Source organism: Pogona vitticeps, chromosome 2 (assembly GCF_051106095.1).
Source record: "Pogona vitticeps strain Pit_001003342236 chromosome 2, PviZW2.1, whole genome shotgun sequence".
NCBI classification, from domain to species: Eukaryota; Metazoa; Chordata; class Lepidosauria; order Squamata; family Agamidae; genus Pogona; species Pogona vitticeps.
Genome location: NC_135784.1, coordinates 253583622 through 253603273, shown reverse-complemented (window position 1 = coordinate 253603273; position 19652 = coordinate 253583622). Strand labels below are relative to the sequence as shown.

Below are 19652 nucleotides of genomic sequence, written 5' to 3'. Positions count from 1 at the left end.
CTTTGGCTGCTTCATTCAGCAGGTTATGTAGTTTCTTCTGGTTTTCAGTCGTTCAGCATATGAATGTATAACCAGGGGCATGTAAAATATGTTGCACAATGTTTCTCAACCTTTTATATGTAGTCCAATTTTTCCATTAAAGCGATAGTTCGCCTTTCATCTTCCTCTTTGATAATGGTTCTGGGATTGTTTTTGAGGTTGTGGATAGCGTCATTTTCCATCTGGCCAAGATTGTGTGGCAAATGATGTTTCCTGCTAATTACCTCAGACTTAACCCAGTGCCAGAAGCTCTTAATGCAGAAATCCAATTCCTTGTTCAGATCTTCAGGAGGAGTCATGCAGAGTTCTTCTGTCTCTAGAGATAAGCAGAAGCTTGCTATATGTGATACACTGGTAGTTGACATGTTGTGGAGACTGAGATGTTGGTTGTGCACTGCGACACTGATTTTTGTCATGGTTGTTGATGGGTTGACGGTAACTGAAGAAGACCACTAGGTCACAAGAGATTGCATCATCTGTGTTTGTCTGGTGGGACAGAAGGATAGGCCTGTGTAATGACTGATCCCTCTGTTTGGTTCACTGTGAGTCTTGATAGAATACAATATGGTTGTTTAGGTTTATAGAGCTTCTGTTGTGGACTGTGGGAACTTAGAACAGTCAGGTAGTTTCTTCCTTTTTTTCAGAGAAGTACATTGTGATGTATTGCTAATTCTTCTTCTGCTGAAGAATATTTGCCTTTTCAATTGATCTCTCAGCCCACAGCTACGTATATAAACCAGTGGTTAAATGTTGTACTTCTTCTGTAAAAGAAAGTACATTAAAATTCTCACACTGAAATATCATGTTTCCCTGTGCAGGCCTCACACCCTTCAAACAGTTGATGGTTGTTTAGGTCTGTTGATTGTCAGTGTGATCAAGTCTAAAATTTTGTATAACTCCATTGCAAAGAAGTCACAAATACTTGGTATTATAAAGCATAAATGAGATATTAGCAACAGAATCCTATCTGTGCCAAATGACTTCTATGTTTCCAATGTTCTACAATCATGTCAAATACATTCCTTTTTCCTGTATTTAAAGCATTTTTAACCACCTTTCTGACTACTAGGTGGTTAAAAAATATTTGGAAAGGTTCAATGTTTGTAAAAACTCAAACATAACTTTGGAACAAAGGGAAAGAAATCTCATGCACATCATTGATTTGTAACTGCTGGATTCAAATAGCTGTATTTTAGAAGATGCTGCACATCTTTTAGAACAAAGGCTGTTGGAGTTATTAGCTATTCCATTTTGGATGCATAAAATGAGGAAGGCAACACAAAGATACGAAACTTGTGATCTGGTTAACTGTGTCATTTTCATGCACAAATTCAAAGTAAACATTTTACGTATCTTTCAGGTGCGCATGCCATGATCAGTTCAGTAGTCGATTCAATCAACCAGTGCTAACTTGATCTTTACTAGATATCTGGCAATGTTGCACAGGTAGAATTGCAGAGTAAAACAATAAGAAAAATATAGGATGGCTAAGAAGGGTGAATAGTACCAAATGTAGAAGTGATGGCCATGTTAGTATTGCAAGGTAGGCGCATCAGGTAATAAAAGTAATTCAATGGGAAATTCTTCGCCGAGAGAGATAGAGACAGAGAAAAGAGAGAGAGACAGAAAGACAGATTGAAATATTCATTCATTGTGCCTTTCCTCCTTACGTAAATAGAATTATTGTCCTTTAACTACTTTCCATTCTCTTAGAGTTTATTTATTTCAACAGTCTGCAAAGGTTAGGGGTATAAAATGAACAATAGCTTGTGCCAAGGTGATGGCAGAAATTGTTATCTTGAAAAATCCTGAATTTTAGTAGTGATATCTGTCACAGAAATTCATTTAAACCACAATCTCTTCATGTGCCCTCCCAGGGAGGGGGCAGGCCCCAAGTTTAAGGACCCTTATGTTAAAAATAATAACATTACCTGTTTTTTATATTCGCGAAGGCTTTCATGGCCGGGATCTAATGGTTGTTCTGGGTTTTTTGGGCTCTTTGGCCGTGTTCTGAAGGTTGTTCTTCCTAACGTTTTGCCAGTCTCTGTGGCCGGCATCTTCAGAGGATAGCAACCTGTGCACAGGTTGCTGTCCTCTGAAGATGCCGGCCACAGAGACTGGCGAAACGTTAGGGAGAACAACCTTCAGATCATGGCCAAAGAGCCCGAAAAACCCAGAACAACCATTACCTGTTTTTACTGGATATATTTTTTTTTGAGAGGAGGAGGCACTATGAATTTAAAAAAATAAGGAACATGAAGTTTTGCAGATCATGTTATTATTTGTAACATTGTTGTTGATTCCAAGCTCCGGAGAAGTAGTTGATTTGACTATTTAAAAAATAGTGTTGTTGAGCTTAGGAAAATATGGGAATTGAAACAAACAACCCAAAGTAAGCAGTTTGATGGTAAAGCACTTTATCTGGATGACCTCATCTCCTGTAGACAAAAGAAAGTTTATGCAGCATAAAACTATTCTTAGGACAGGATTTGGACACAGTTTAATAACAACAATATAAATTCCACACACTGTTGCAGAAGTGACTCTCTCAGACTCAGTGGTTTTGTGCATGCTGCCATACTGTTTTATTCTTAACAGTAATTTTAAATGCAACAGTATTTTATACCATTTTAGTTGCTAGTTCCTTGGGGTACCCATGTAAACAGTGAATATTTACATAGATCCTAAGATCGCTCGTATATAACTGTTGAGTCTTGGAAGCAGGAATCTCAGGTTTGCCAGATGGCTGACTTATGCTCCTTGCCCTCTGCCGCCATCTGCAAAGTTTAATTGTAATCATGCCAAGTGCGCTCAGTCTGATGCTTGTTTCTGGATTAATAAGCCTCCTCCCATATGCCTGCTTCCTCTGCAACTGAAGAACGCTGCTCGGGTAGGCTCTGCGAATCACACAAAAGGAGTCATGGAGAAAATCTGTCCTTAGAAAATTGATTTCACTGTTGGATAACGGTTCAATACTCCGCTAACTTTTTCAATTTCAGTTGAAACAAAAATGCCATATTTTCATTATTTTGGTACCACAGGCAATTAATCTTTTACGTAACAGGACTATAATCATTTTGTGTAACAGGAATGCAGTATTCCCCATTTCCTGGATTATGCAATGTTCTTATCATTAAAGATCTCACTAGTTAATGAAAGTTTGAGCACATACCGGATTATGATGCATATGGTACTAATGACAGAAAGATACCAACAGCCCTAGTTAAGCTGCTCTTGATTCAGACTCTTAACGTTCAAAGCAGGCAAGTAAGTGATAGAAAGAGGGAATTGTCTTCTGTATCAGCCACTAATGACCCCACAGCTCCTGAAGCCTCAGTTTCTGGTGAACTCATCTTGTCAGCACCCCTGAAAAGATCCCTGTATTCCCAAGAGGTGGATTTAGGAAGCCAAGCAGAGATATTTAAGCTTCTGTTCATGGATTTCTGTTACTGAAGCAACCATAGCACCTGCTTGTTGATGAGTATTCAGGGAAGTAGTCACAGCACTCTTTTGAACCAGGAATCATAGCTTGCATTTGTTGGGACCCATGGTGGGACTTGGAAGTCCCATCTGTCTGTAAGCACCACTTGAAATGGAACACCATATCCATTTATAATGATTGAAGTTCAAGCCTGGTGCCATTACATAGGATAATCAGGAATAATGATGGTTCCCAGACTGCTGGTGATATTGCAGAAGGGGGAGCAGTGTTGAGCACCCACTCTGATATCTCATCAAACACAAGTTTAGAAGCCATTTTTATTAGCTCGGGTTCCAATATGTTGGAAGTTGTTTCTGGTTCATTGTGGGTTAATTTTTTTTAAAAAAAAAGCTTTACACATGAGCATTGCCAAGAAGCAGTTCAGATAAACTGAAAGGTAATGCTTAGAAGACAGTTCCTGAAAAGTGGATCACGATTAACTTTCCACGTTGATTTCAATGAGTTTATGCTCTAAGCATTACTAAATCTAGGCACAACCTTTGGTGGTTGCCACCTCTCTCCCTCCTTCCCTCCCTCTCTTTGAGATGGTGACAGGTTGCTTTAATTTGTTCATTAATCCATAATGTATTGCAATCACAGAGCTCTTAGAAGAAAATCCGTCACATTGACTTCTTGGGGAAAACGGCACTTGTAGCCTGAAATATGGTTCCAAACCACTACCAAGATGCTCACTTAGGAGGTGGTCTAGAGATAGGCACGAACCACCAGTTTGGCCATTTGGGCCAGTTTGTCCTTTGGATGAACAGGTATTTGTGGTTCCCGAACCTGCCTATTCTGGCAGGTGCCCACTCAGAGGCTCTCTCGCTCTCTCTCATGCACGCGCACACACCACTACTCATGGATACTACCAGGTAATTCTGACACATGGGGCTTCACTGCCTATTGGTTGAGCTTTGGTAATGTGAGTTTGACATATGAAGGAAGAGGACAGAGGAATGGAGGGATACATGCGGTTTGTGATGGCCATACGGTTTCCACACTGAGGCTGCCTCTTTTGTATTTCCTTCTGCTCCAGGAGGAGTGACTTGAGGCAGTACATGCATTTGAGGTGGGCAGGTTCATGCTCTTCCAGAAGCAAATATGACTGACTGTCTGCACCCAGTTTTCTTATAACTGGGCCTTCTGGGGCCTGCAAAAATGGCCTGAATCAGTATCTGAATGATTCTTACATGATAAACAGATGCTAGTCTAAAATTAGATGCTGTAATAATTTGTGTACTAGCTCAAACTAAGAGGCAGCACAAGAGACAGACGAGCCTTACACAACCCTACTCAGACACACCTACACACACATAGGGTTAGTCCATGAAGGGTGCCTTCCAGCTACAGCCTCTGATGCTGATGTCTGTGCATTAAGCCCATTAAGCCTGTGCCTAGGCACAGCAACCTTTCTTCAGCAATATGTAACATTAGGAGACAATGCACAGCATACTAGAAGGTGACGTTCCATGCCACCATCTAAGTATGAATCCTAATTACAAGGGACATCACTTCATTTTTATTGTCTGCTATTGATGCTATATCATGAATGATTAGCAGCTGCAGTTATGAAGAAGCTTCAGTTACAAGCATTTAAGCAGAGGGAATGAAAAGTGAAGTGACAGTTTTACCTACGGCATCAGATTTGTGAATCTCTTTCACATGGAAATCATGGTTTGGCCTTGCAGTCGTAAAATGACTACATACGTCTGTGAAGTCATACTTAGCAGTGTTATGATGATTTGTTTTGCTCAGTAGAAAATCACATGTTTTTGCTTTAAAGCTCTGGTGTAATCCCTACCATCATCTCCAAGGTAGGGTTGCCTGAAATGTGGGAACACTGCTATCACTCAGTGCTCACAGTGCAGTGTAGACAGAACTGGCACCTTTTTCGATTCCAAATCCATCTACTCTTCTGCCTAGAGACGAGCCTTCCCCTGCCTGCTGCCATCTGGATGTGCAGGACAACAACTCTGATAAGTGCTGGCCATTGATCGCACTGGCTAGGGCAGCATAGTTTCACCATGTGGACTCCAAACTGGGCTCACTCTCTATTGTGAGGACAAGAAATTCCACAAAGTGTATGAGATTTCAGAGAAATAACACTGCCTAAAACATTTCCCAGTATATTCCCTTAAGCAAAAGGCCCTTTTCATAATGAAGACAAATGTTTTTTCTCGAAGAGTTGATTTTTTTACCACTGCGATCAAATTGTTGCTGATCGTGGCAAGAAGCTGAATAATTGCTGCTGAGACAGATACAGTGGAACTGCCATCTTACTATCTGTTGTCTTTACACTTTGTATGTTCCGTGTTCCTCTTAGCTAATAAATCGCTGTCTCCCTAAACTAATATGCCACAATCGTGCCATGTAGCCTGTACAAGCTGAAATTCTTCCTATAAATTCTTCCATTTGAGATGTCTAGATCCCTCTTCACTTTCTTTCCTCATCTTCGTGGTCAAAAATTAAAACAACATGAAGATAAATTCTAACTTAATTTCAGAGTAAATCCATTGATTAATACCTATTATGTCTTAAAGTTTCTCTTGAAAGCCCAATTTAGTTTTCATTTCAGCTTGGGTATACTTATTGGTTTCTCTTTCATGCCAAGGATACAGATATAATAAAAAGTCATAGGCATTCCAAAGACACTAACTTTTGTGATTAAAACACATAAGTGGTTTTCTTGCTGGAATGCTGACAGCCTGTTTTAATAGAACCATGGCATTAAGAATTTGGGTTGATACATGGTTTTATGACATTAGTTTAAAGCAGATATATAAAAGGGTGATTTCTTCAGCAAATAAGTAGAAGATGCTCATAAAGAGCTTGCAAATACTATGAACACTACACATAACAAGGACTTCTGAGTGACCTTAACCTGGCAGTGATTCTCTCTTATATATCCCATCAATGCTGCAAATGTGCAAAGCACATCTTACACAAGATAGCAGACCTTTGGATGTAGTAGCTGATGAGACCAGAATTTAAGGAAAAGCAGAAGTGAAGGTCTTAACCCAAATTCCTTTTAAATCAATAGTCATTTTAAGACAGCTGCACATTGCCCTTCCCAACTCCTTCTCACTCAGTCCAAGGACTGGGAAGGGACATGTCCTCCTCTATTTCTAGAGGAAAAGACGACCTCTCAGATCAACGGTGCTCTAAGTCAGTGGTTCTTAACCTTTGTTACTCAGATGCTTTTGAACTGCAGTTCCCAGAAACCCCAGTCAGGACAGCTGGTGGTGAAGGCTTCTGGGAGTTGCAGTCCAAAACTCCTGAGTAACCCAAGGTTAAGAACCAGTGCTCTAAGTCAGTTTATAGCTCAGAAAAAAAAAATCGCCCTTGGAGTGCAATCCTCAGAATTCTCCATCTGCCACAGCCAATGGCCATGCTGGAAGTTAGAGTCCATAAAGAATATTTTCCAAAATGTGGCCCACCCTGAGCATTTGACCCTTCAGAACTCAGTTCTTCCCAGTTTGGTTCCTTTTCTCCAGCATCAGGAATATTAACAATGATGAGCAACTTCCACTTTATTTTTTTTTTAAAATTCAAACTGGATGGTAAATTTTAAGCTTGGACAACATTTGCCTGAGATATCTTTCATCTTTCTTTCTTTATTTGTATTTGAGCATTGCACAATTTAAAATGATGGGTGTATAAAGTGCAAACACATTTAAAATGTTAAAAAGATTAGACTATTTTTGACCAGAAGAGGGGTTACTTGAATAGCATTACCTTGGCCATTTACTCGATCTTCTTTGGCACACGTGGTGAGGTATAAATTGCGTGGATGTAAGTTTTGCATTGATTGAATTTCTCCACTATCACAGAAAATTTCTGTTGTACCCATGTAGCCCTGTTTTATTTGATTATTTTTGAGCCTCCTACTTCATTTCAATGTCTATTAACTTCCAAATGTCCAGCTAGAGTTTTGTCCTGGTGGGAGATACTCTTCAGCATTTATCCATCAGGCAAGGTATATTGTTTTTGTTCTCCATAAATTTAGCCCAGCCTCTTTGGGTGTACTATTTAGACCTTGAGATGTGTGCAGAAAAAAAAATCCTTGAGTTTAGCCATCATAGGGTTTGGTGTCCATGAAGTGGATCAGTTTGGTGCTGTATTACCTTATTTCATTCATTATTTGTTAGCACTGCTCGACGTACTTTTGGAGGTAGGTTTCAGGCAGCCAATAATAATTTTGCATGATTCATTAAGACCCACATCCACTTGCTTGGCATGCACTGATTTATACCATATGACACTAGCATATTCTTGCTGTCGAGTAGCATAGGGACAAAGCTATTGTTATTGTTTGGAGGTGTATTTGTAGTCTGATCCAGCCAGTTTCCTAAGTATGAAATTCCTGATAGCAACATTCCGTTTTGTGTTTAAACAATGTTTTTGTAAGCTATGGTTCCATCAGAGTGATGCCCAAATACTTTGGGATAGGGCTATGTCGCAAAATCTTGCCTTCCCAGCTAGTTCAGAGCTTCCTCTCCGCTTCTCTGTTCCCTTGGGCTGGGATACCTGATGCTGGGGTAAACACAGGCCACTTCTTTGTTTACAGTCAGAAGTGCAAGCGCGCACGAGTGGCGCATTTCGCACCATTGAGTTTCACGCCGTTTTTGCTTCCCCAGGTCCGGAAGGAGTAAACAACGGGCCACGTGATGCTTGGGAGGGGCCGGCACTGATTTAAGGAAGTGCCGGCCCGTTTGCAGTTGCTCTTTTGCTTCTGGCACCCACCCACCCACCCACCCTCTTTCTAGTGTGTTTTTGGGGTCACCTGTTATGGGGCCGGATAGGAATTTTTGACCTCTATCCTGATTGGCTTGTGGATGGGGTGATTTTTCGCCTATCCGACACTGGAAAAGGGTTTGTTGGTATTTAAGGGTGGTTTCTAATCGGTCACACTGGCGGGTAGTGCGGGAATAACTGGTTGTCACGGTGTGTCCCTTTTGTAATTATCATAAAACAAACAGCGCGTCAGTTCTGACGGTTCTGCGGATCCTGCGATTATAGGGCTGAAGGCGGCTGCTGCGCTGGACCACTTTCGGACCAAAAGTCATCAAATACGATGGCTAGAGGTCCGGGGTGTTTAATTGAGGCATGACAGGTTTCTCTGGTCATTAGACAGCTGGAACCTGGGGCCTGGGACTCACCCATTGACCGATAAGGAATTATTTGGCGTTATTTCCCCGCACTACCGCGGGCCTCCTCAATTTTGGAATTGGTTTTTCTGGTTGAACTTGAATTGGTATTAATAAAGTGTGGCCCATATTTAAATTCCAAAGAATTGTTGTCTTGCGTCTTCATTTCAGGGCTTGGGGAAGCAAAAGCTTTATGCCTTTATCGTTTGCTATGTCACAAACTGTGCTGTGTTACAACTTACCTTCCATACACTCAATCTTCCCCTTCATCTTTCAGGTTCAAATCTCAATGGGGAGTTGACAGTTCTGGAATCAGCAAAGACACCTTGTCAATATGTTGTTGTGGTCCTCTATTGTTTCTGTTGTACAGTAGTTTGGGGAAATCAACAACAGTAGCACTGGGAATATCAGGTTAACACATTTGTACACGAAGCTGCAAATCAAAGTCTGAAGTTTGATAGTGTGTATTTGTATGTGCATATGATGAAGCTTATGAAATGTAAAAACTACTGTAGTTATTCTTATGTGTGTTACATGCCTTCTGGTTTCTTTTTGGCTGCAACAGACTAACACAGCTACCTGCCATGTTATCTTTTCTGCATGTGAATATAAAACCCCATTTTATACTAGGTCAGAGAACAATTTGATAACCACTTTTTAATAATGCAATATCCCATGCTGGACATATTTGTGCTGTGATTAGGTCAATGTAGACTTCTGTAACATCATGAGAAATCAGATATATACCCCGAGGCAAACTATGCTAGGGGAAAGCAATTTTTTTGCACTGAATCTGCAGAACCATGGACTAATGTTTAAATTATTATTCTGTGTGGTTCCCTTTCATGAAAATGGTCAAGAAGCAGCATATGATTTCACTTCTTTTACATGTTTTTTTAAATGTCTGGTTAGGTGAATGGGTTAAAAAAAGGTGGGGGTCACTGAAATACTAAAATAAATATACTGTGGCTGGTTTGCCTCAGAAATGAATTTTTGAGTCCAGAAGGAATCAAGCATGTGAATGTGGTGGCGCTGCGGGTTAAACCGCAGAAGCCTCTGTGCTGCAAGGTCAGAAGGCCAGCAGTCGTAAGATTGAATCCACACGACAGAGTGAGCTCCCGTCACTTGTCTCAGCTCCTGCCAACCTAGCTGTTCAAAAGTATGTAAATGCAAATAGATAAATAGGTACCAGTGGGGAGGTATTATTATATTTATTATATTTATTTATTAAATGGCATGGTCTACACAATGCCATTTTATTTTAATCTTCTTGGATTAATCCCAAAATTTCATTCATTCATTCTTTTTAAAGGTATGTTTGGGCCAAGTGTAGGAAGGGACATAATAGCACTACAAGTTAAACCGCAGAAGCTTCTGTGCTGCAGAGTCATAAGACCAGCAGTCATAAGATTGAATCCACACGACGGAGTGAGCTCCCGTCGTTTGTTTCAGCTCCTGCCAACCTAGCTATTCAAAAGCATGTAAATGCAAGTAGATAAATAGGTACCACCACAGTGGGGAGGTAATGGCATTTTGTGTCTAGTTGTGCTGGCCACATGACCACAGAAACTGTCTACGGACAAACGCTGGCTCTATGGCTTGGAGACGGGGATGAGCACCGTGCCCTAGAGTGGGACACAACTAGACTAAATGTAAAGGGGAACCTTTACCTTTATTAAGAATTGAGCTAGTTTGTTTTTCTCTCACGTATTATTTTATCACTTCAGAGACTAGAAGCATTTGAACATGTCATAAAGATAAACCAGCAAAGGGTGGGTTTCATCCAAAGGAACCAAATAAATAAGTAAGTGCACAGGGAATTGTTTTGAGAATGTGTAATGGAAAGAAAAGCTAAAATATGTGGGATTGTTACATTTACAGACATGAAATGGAAATGGTGACAACTGCGTAAATGTCAACAACTGCACATTTTAGCAGTCTCCAAAAATACATATGCCTTTGGTGCAAATGCCAAAAATAATCCCAGAATGTCATCATTTGAAGTAGAAAATGGGAACAAGGGAAGCTTTTCTGGAGAAACAACATGATATTTATCTTTATGGTAGCGGGAAAGAGTATAAATAAGCCAAGACCTGCAGGGTTGAAATGGCAAGCCTTTTTTTTTTCATTTAAAAATACAGTGTCATCAGCTACCCTCCCCTTACACATTTCCCTCAGAGCATAGCTGAAGTCCATATACTAGCTTAGGAGAAAAATCAGTTTTCCCTGGAACATTACAATGTTGTGAACTATTCCTATCAGAAAGAAAAGTTTTTCAGGGGTTGCTTGGTCTGAAATGAGCAATTAATAACTCTTAACTTGACAAAACACCTGATGAAGAGGAAAACAACTGGTGCTTGTTTGTTGAGTGTACAATAAAATGCTTCCCCCAGTGCTGCAAAAGGAAACTCTTTGAAATTCTTGTTGGTAGTCTGACTTGTTATTTTTTTTAGAAGTGTTGCATCCCGCCGTCTCTCATGCAGTCTCCAGCTGCTCTAGTGAAAATCCAAGATGCTAACCACTACCCTACTCTTTGCCAGCTTCCTGCCATCTGATCCTAACAAATAGGATCTTGTATTGTGCATTACTGTTTTTGTATGTGTATTCATGTGCATTTTCATGTGTGTTCATTTAATGTTCTTCACGGAGACTTAGATCTGTGCACCGGATTTGGGTGACGCCTAAACTGATGAAAGCCCAAATTACTAACTGAATTTACCTGTTCTGGACCAGAGACACAGATCAATTGGACTTGGCTCCAGTGTGAAGTGAATTGACAAATCAATTTGGATTCCAATCACACATTGAATTGGTTTGCTCTGAAACTTTTTTTAATGCAGACTTTGAGTGTGTCTAATATTCAAACCCATGAAGCTAGCGGTATGAAATATGTCAGGGCTAGTCCTCTCTTTAGGTTACATATCAGTGCAAAAATAGGAAAGTTATAGCCATTTTGGGTTTCCAGTGCAAGCCAATGGGACATTTTATGCATTCCGGGCTCAGATTGCTTTGGATTGGGTTCCTGAGCATAAATTGCTTTGGACTGTATTGGAATATAATGTGAGGCCTCATACTGAACCAGATGAACCACACACCCTCCTAACAGAGAATAGTAACCATGTGCTGCCTGTATATAATATCAAAATCTCACTGAGGTCATTGTTTGTTGATGAGAAAATCTTGTCCCAGGTTTGCCCCATAAACCCTCAAAAGGAATTCAGAGAGCAACGTTTCTAGTTAGATGTGGCCCTTATTATGCAACGTAACCTAAGAGGCAGTTCTCATTTAATAAAATGTATGGTTTCTGTAACATACATGGAAATGAGCAGAAGAAAAGAAGAACCAGTTTGAAAAGTTAAACATGTAAACGAAAAAATGAAATGAAAACTGAATTCAAAATAATAAGTCAGAAAAAGCCTGCTGTGCATGGTACATTTGTGACCTATTTTTCGGCATTCCTTGCTTTGTAAGGGATTCAGCATGTTCCTAAACTAACTCTTGTTCGTGTATACATGTTATAAAAAGTCCATTAGCTTCCACGGTTTTTATTTTAGCAAAATTTTGTCAGTTCAAACTTAAGCTTTATATAGTATACCCATCTCAGCTAAGGTTTTGGAGAAACATAGTAGAAACATAGGGAGCAAAAAAGAGAGAGTCTCACCTCAAGTTGATTCTTCCTTAAATCCCTGTTGCTTTCACCATGGTATTTTCAGGAAGAAAATGGCTGTGGAATTATCATTATTTTGTTGTCCTTGCTTTCTGGACTGTAAACAAACAAACAAACAAACAACAACAACAACAGTTGTTGTTGTTGTTGTTATATTATTATTGTTGTTGTTGTTGTTGTTGTTGTTATTGTTGTTGTTGTTGTTAATAATAATAATAATTACAGTCAGTGACCAGGAAGATAAAAATACATGATTTACTGTAGATAAAATCACATAATATTGGAGACTTGGGTCACGATATGACATCATCAATGTACCCTCTGGCTCTTTTACAACATTAAAGTTAAAAAGATGTTTTGAGTTAGCCAGCAGCATTGAAGGATAGAAAAGCTTTTAAAGCATCACAGCAGTCACATGATATAGGATGAAATTAAGAGACACATAACCATCAGTATGCCACCCCGACTCTCCCAGAAAGTAAGTTAAACAGAACATCTCTAACAAGGGCCGGGGCACTCGAAGATCTTACATGGTCAGGAGACTGCGGCAAGCTATTGCAGCAGCGCACTGTCTGGCCAGTTTACTAGTAATGTGAGAAACCTTATTGGAGAGCAGCAAAAGAATATAAAATTCATTGGATCTCCCTGGAAATTTTTGAAAAATAGGAGAGAGACTTAATGAAACTTTCTTCTTCTTCTGAAACTATACTTTGATCGGATGGCATACTGCAACAGATGTGATTTGTTGAAGGAATAATAAAAGTTCTATCACAGAATTCCTTTTATGCTCCAGTCAGCAAGCCATTTAATTTGAACAACTTGCGAGAGACCAAGTGCAAGAAACATACTACAGAGTTCTTTTTTTCAGATCCTGGCCAACCCATTGATATTTCTGTGTCGCATGAAATATTACCGCTATGATGAGTGGTCTCTGAGAGCCTAGGCCATCACTGCCATCAAAAGGAAGAAATTTTCAGTTACGGTGTTGTGTCTTTGGAATTTCCTCCTCCAGGAGACATATCCAGCATTGTGTCTAATTTCATTTTGTATTTTCTCAGGCCATTTAAATGCATTCTTTATTTTAAATCACACTGTGCTTTCATTTTTTGCCTTATTGTTTAACTGTGCTATACTGTATGTACAAGAAGGAGCACACACCCATACAATAATTTTCTGTCATGTCTCTTAGTGTGGAAGGGATTGTCACTCTCGGATTGGCCTTCTCAGCCACACTAGATGCTGTTCCAAGTCCTCTGTACAGAGCATGTTACCATAGTCTCTCAAGACTGAAGGATGCCTCATGTTACCATAGTCTCTCGAGACTGAAGGATGCCTACACACATGTATGTATTTACTCACAATGCACGGCCTCCAAACTTTGTGCCATATCTACCAGACCTTGTATGGCAAAAAGCATTATGATTATGATGCTGGTGCTCCACTCCTGGCCTTGTTATAATAACTTACAATCAATATGAGCAATCCAAAGCATCGATTACAACCAAGGGCACTGGCCACTCACCCCCGCTGGGGCTTTGCCCTACTCTACCCCTCCATACATTGAATGCATCGGGAAAGCTGAAATTCCCCCTCCCCGAAGAGCACGCTGCAGCCCCAGCTTCTTCTCTTGCATGCTGTCTCCAAGGGAAGGTCCTCAGAATCAAGGCAGAATGAGAAAGGTAGTCTTCTGAGTTCATCTGATTCAAAATGCAGGTGGCCTTGGAGAATAACTTTTCCATTACACTTTGGCAGGGAGGACTTCTTTCTTCTGATTAGACATACAAAATATAGGATGGCTCTTTTAGTTGTGCAGTCTTAATTTGTGATAGAATCTGCCAGTGTTATGAAATACGTGTGTGCACGTAGTTTATTTGTACTTTTTAAAACTTCTTTTATGGCTCTTCAGCTAAATTATTTTAAGCAGTACACTGGATAATTAATATGAAAATAAAGGTGCCTTTTACACTCTAAAAGCTTCTTGGAAAAAGTTGCAGCAATTAAAAGATCTTAAAGGGTTTTAACTGTTATGTCCTATTTGACTCCAGTTTAAAACGGAAAGAGAGAGAAAGAGAGAGAAGGAAAAAATGTTGGTTCTTCATCTGGAAAAGAATTTATAGCCTTGTTTTTCTCTTGTCAGGCAGGATGAGAGACATCCAATCAGTATTCAAAGGACTCCTTACATAGCCAATCACTCTTCCACATGATTTTCACAGATTCAAAAGGGTTAGTTCTCCCAAAAACTATGTGAAGTAGCTTCCCACTGTGCTGGCACCTGACATATCGCCAGTGGAGTTTTATATAGTGCCTTGGACTACACTTTTTTGAAACAGAACATCAATAACTTGGCAACCGGTCAGGATAGAACAATTAAAATGATAGATGTTTTGAAAGGCAAGATAGAGGGGAAAATGTTAAATGAACCAGATAGGTTTAGCCTATAAAATCTACCAAGCATAGTGGGAAAACCCTAGACTTTTTCCTGGATGGAAAGGGTGTGAAGGAGAGCATATAGGGCTCGTCCTGTCATTAGGCAAAGTACAGTGACTGCCTTAGGTGACTAATTTTGTGTATCATGAAAGGGCAGCAAATTGTCAATGATTTAATGAATCAGAAGATGGATCAGGGCTTTTTGAAGTGGGTTTAATATTATGTGATAATCATGTGGCTTTTGGGTTGGTGTGGGCATTCTCTTGGGAAAACCTTTAATTTGTTTTTAAACTGTATTGTATATCACTTGAGGAAGCTACATAGGTGTTTAAAATCGTTACATTTGAGGCTTTGTCCTATGATTGTCTGCCCTCATGCTGGCTGTTTCTCACAGCCACTAGCTGCTGCTGTAGTGTCATTTTTATGTTTTTTAAAAATTTCTTCCAATCCAGTATAGCGCTAGTTCAGAATGACAGATTTTTTAAAAATGAGAGGCACTGTCTTGGGGGGAGAGCCTGTGAGCGAGGTGAGGCTTTTTTTGACTCTTGACAGCAGAGGACATGTGGGCACTTCAGGGGGGGCAGGCAAGGTGGAGCCGCAAACTATCATCCAGTGGGCCGCAAATGGCCCCTGGGCCGCATGTTTGATATCCCTGCTGTATTGTCTATGCCTGATTCCGTGCCAGAGAATCTTAGAACCCAGGTTTGGCCAGTAAAAGAACAATCGATGTATATTAAATGGAAATCTCATTCTTATCTTTTTGGGACTCACAATTATCTCCACTTAGTACTGTCATTCATGCTTATTTATTATGCCAATCATGAGATGAAGACGTACAACTTTAGGAACAGCAGGAGTCATTTTGGTCACTATCTCCTGAGAGCAGCCATTTTATTTATATACAATACCCGAGTGGTACATTGTTTCAGAGTATCATGAGATTAGAAAGTGTGGGCAGCCAAGGAAATCACAGAGTGATGGAGATATATTCAATGGAAAGGGAAAAATAAATAAAGGCAGTGCTTGTGCAAAACTGCAGCCAAAAGGAATCCTAAATAGTCATAAGAAAGAGACAGAAAAGCTGAAGTTTTTAACTGGAGACATAAATCTTGGAGGAAATTGGACAACAAAGTCATTGCACTTTTTTCTTGGAGCAGGAAACAACATTGCCTTCCTTCATTCCTACTACAGGGTACACAGGGAAAGTACTGTGTTATGAGCGTTTTCACAGAGTGAAATATGAGGACAAGTACCAACAACTGTCCCTTAAAAATGTAACATTTAGAAGGCTTAAAGAAGGTCCTGAACTACTATATATAGAACTGACAAATTCAGAACCAAAGTTTTAAAAAACTTTTGTTTAAGAAATTTTCTCAGACTTTTTCGTTTTTCTCCCTAGAAATAGAAGCCCAGTTTGCAAAAATACCTCCAGATACCATGAAGCTTAATTACCTGGAAAGTAACAATTTGAAAAATCAAAAGAAATTGAACTTGTTATTTTACATTTTAAGGTTCCGTTTACTCACCCTAGGAAGAAAATGTTAACAATTATAACTATGTATATACATCAGGATGATAATTGTTGGTGTTTTCTGACTGTAAGCTCATTTAAGTTGCTTTTATGAATAACTGTGGGGCTTCATTTGCAAAACAAAGTAACTAAATTTTAATCCGGCGTTTCATTAAAGCTGGTTTACGTTCAATGTGACATTGTTAGCTATTACTGTAAAACACTTATTTGCTGGTTCCTGCGGATCTAGAAAATGTAGACCTTGGGCTCAATCTAGTTGTGGTTCCAACTAAAGTTGAACCATTCAAATCAAAGTAAAGCGTTAATCAACACAAACAAGTCCCATTGATTTCAGTCACCCTAGGACTGGATTTAGCCACTTCTTTTATATGGATTGAAGGCATGTAACTACAACAACAACTTTGTGTTTTGTTTAAATAAAATAAACGGACACAGAATTACTGTATATTTTTGAAAAAACAGAAGGGGTTGGTTTAGTTCTTGTAAAAGCATATTATATTGGTTAGGTTGAGCAATACTGTTAAAAGCCTGTGAAACGGAGACACACAGAAATGTGACAAAACTCATATCATAAAGGTTGAGATAAAATATAATATTTAGCATGGGTGAGTGAGTGCATGTGCTGAATGATACCAAGCCTTTGTTTAATGAGACTGAGTGTTTCTAATCTGCTGCAATAGAAGCTATGTCAGCTCAGGAATTCTGAAGTGACATAATTTCCCTAAGAGTCCTACAGAACACAGAACTTTATATACCTCCTGGGGGGGGGGGGAATCAAAAGCCTCTGCTCATCACAGATAGCATTTATTTATTTATTTATTATTAGAATTTTCTATCACCCGAATAGCACCCATCTTCTACTCTGGGTGGTGCACAACAAGATGCAAAAAGAAAATATATTATAAAATAAATGGATTAAAACAAATACTTTAAATAACTATAACAACACATAACAAGATAGGCAGCAATAAAAATGACCATCAGGTGTTCCATGATTCAACAGTCATCTTCTTCTTTTCTCTTCTCTTCCATTCACAAAGGGAGGTGGGGTCCCTAAAAGCTTCTCTAAAAAGCTCTGTTTTCAGTATGAAGGGAGGGCACCTGGTATATTACCTGTGGGAGAGCATTCAACACAGAGGGTGCTGCTGGTTCTTTGTTGATGGGCTTCTAAGTGTCAATACCTGCAGGCATGAGGTTTGCGAGGACCGGGCAAGATGGGTAGCAGAACTTGGAAGAAGATGTTAAGACAGGATGGCTCCACTGACAACTTTTAAAGTTAAAAGTTGACTACCAGGCACACTGGTACCAAATGTCAAGTAAAATGGGAATACAGGCTGTCAGAAACTCATACTGGCTGTGGCTGGGAACATAAGTGCTTTAGAGCCAGCCAGAGGCACTCCTAGTGAAGACATGTTCTACTAAGCTGTGGGATTTGGATGCTGAATTAAACATGCCAGCATTTCTGTTTTGTGGGAGTAATATCTCCCATATAGCTGGTGCAAGTATGTCAAGGTACTGTACTAAATTATACTTTTTGGTTTGTGAACCGCAGTTTTGTTTAGGAAATAATGTATGAAAGTGCTTAACATCAGGCCAGGTGATTCACCCATCTTATTCCGTACTGTCTCAAATTGTCTTTTTCGCAGTGTGTGAGAAAAGGAACAGTGTCACTTAGTAGAGTATAAGCTAATGAGTCAAAAGTGTGATGTGGCAGCCAAAGAAAGTTGCTGCAATTCCATACGATGATGATGATGATGATGATGATGATGATGATGATGATGATGATGATGATGATGATGATTACCTTTCTTTTCTGCTTTGGTCAGAACCCATCTGGAGTACTGTGTACAACTCTAGTCAATGTAAAACTAAAATATTTTTTTTTAACCATTAGCTGTCATGGACCACAACCTATTTCTTCAGACATGCTGGAATGCTTGGACAGCCAACATGATAAATTATCTATAAAGCAACTTTGGTGAGAAATAGTTGAAGGAATGTGATATATTTATCCGGAGGCGAACAAGAAGTGCTATGACAGCCATTTTGAGATATCTGAAAACCTCTCCCATCAAGGATGAGCAAGTTTTTTTTCTTCCACTCTAGGAAGAAACTTTAACTTTAACTTGAATTAATGGATACAAATTACAGTGGTGCCTCGCTTGACAAGGATAATTGGTTCCGTTGAAATTGCTGTTAAGCGAAATCCTCATCAAGCGAAATGAAAAAGCCCATTGAAATGCATTGAAAACTGGTTCAATGCATTCCAATGGGCTACCTCAGCGTCCAGTGAAGATCCTCCATAGGGCGGCCATTTTTTGTGCCTGTAAAGTGAGAAATTTATCCTAAAACACAGCGGGGAGCCATTTTGCACAACGGGTGGCCATTTTAGAGCCGCTGATCAGCTGTTTTAAAATCGTTGTCTAGCAAAAAATCAGTTCCTGAAGCAGGGAACCGATCATCGTCAAGTGAAATTTCCCTATCTAAACATCGTTTTGCAATCGCAAAAGCAATCGCAAAAACTTCATCATCAAGCGGTTTCGTCGTTTAACAAGGTAATCGTTAAACAAGGCACCACTGTACAAGAAAGGTGATTCCAGCTAAACATTAAGAATTTCCCGATAAGTTGACCTGTGCCCCTGAGAATCACAGTGGTGGCTTGTTAGTTGTTGAAAGTAAGCAAGTGCTTTTTGCCTTTGACATGTGTAACAAAGCAACAGGATTTCTCAATCAATGAAATTTAAGTAGTTAGCCATTTTGGGGAACAGCTTTGAGTTCTGGAAGGAGCCTTTTAGGGAATGCAGATAACTCCTACTGAGGACTTGTTGTGAAGTAGTGTATTTGCTCTATACCTTTAAATGAATCCAAATATTACTAAAGATTTTAAGTATTTCCTGCGATGCCTCCTTCAAAAGAAGGACAATCCCAGATAATTATTGCTGTAAGGTCTTTTCATTACACAGAGGAATTGGAGTGCTTAACAATATACAGTAGATGACAGATGATGTTTCGGGTTTCTGAATTAACTTATGGAGGAGTTAGCTCACCCAAACCCCATTGATTCAATAAGCTAACTCTAGTGTGATATTCAACAGTAAACAAGATTTTGACTAGTCATTACTTGTGAAAAGGTAGCAAGGCTACACTGGCTGGCTTTTCTCTTGGGAGCCACTGTGGGGAATCAAACAACAACCTCTGTTCTGTAGTCAGGCACACAACTCAGGGAGCCATTCACCTTAAATACAAGATTTGTATGCTCTTGTTTAAATGTGTGTGTGTGGGAGGGAATCCAGCTTTTGTTACTGCACTTGCCAGAGTGGATTTGGCAGTGAAAGCTGGATGTGACAGTTTGTCACCATC

At 39.6% G+C, this 19652-nt stretch overlaps 1 long non-coding RNA gene across 1 annotated transcript; it reads right to left on the bottom strand.

Annotated features, from left to right (window-relative positions):
* Positions 1-2600: 2600 nt before the first annotated feature.
* Positions 2601-12406, bottom strand: LOC144587180 (uncharacterized). The gene is made up of 2 exons (XR_013542378.1): positions 8910-12406; positions 2601-2936 (listed from the first exon to the last, which is right to left on the bottom strand). It is a non-coding gene; the product is annotated as an uncharacterized LOC144587180 (long non-coding RNA).
* Positions 12407-19652: the final 7246 nt, after the last annotated feature.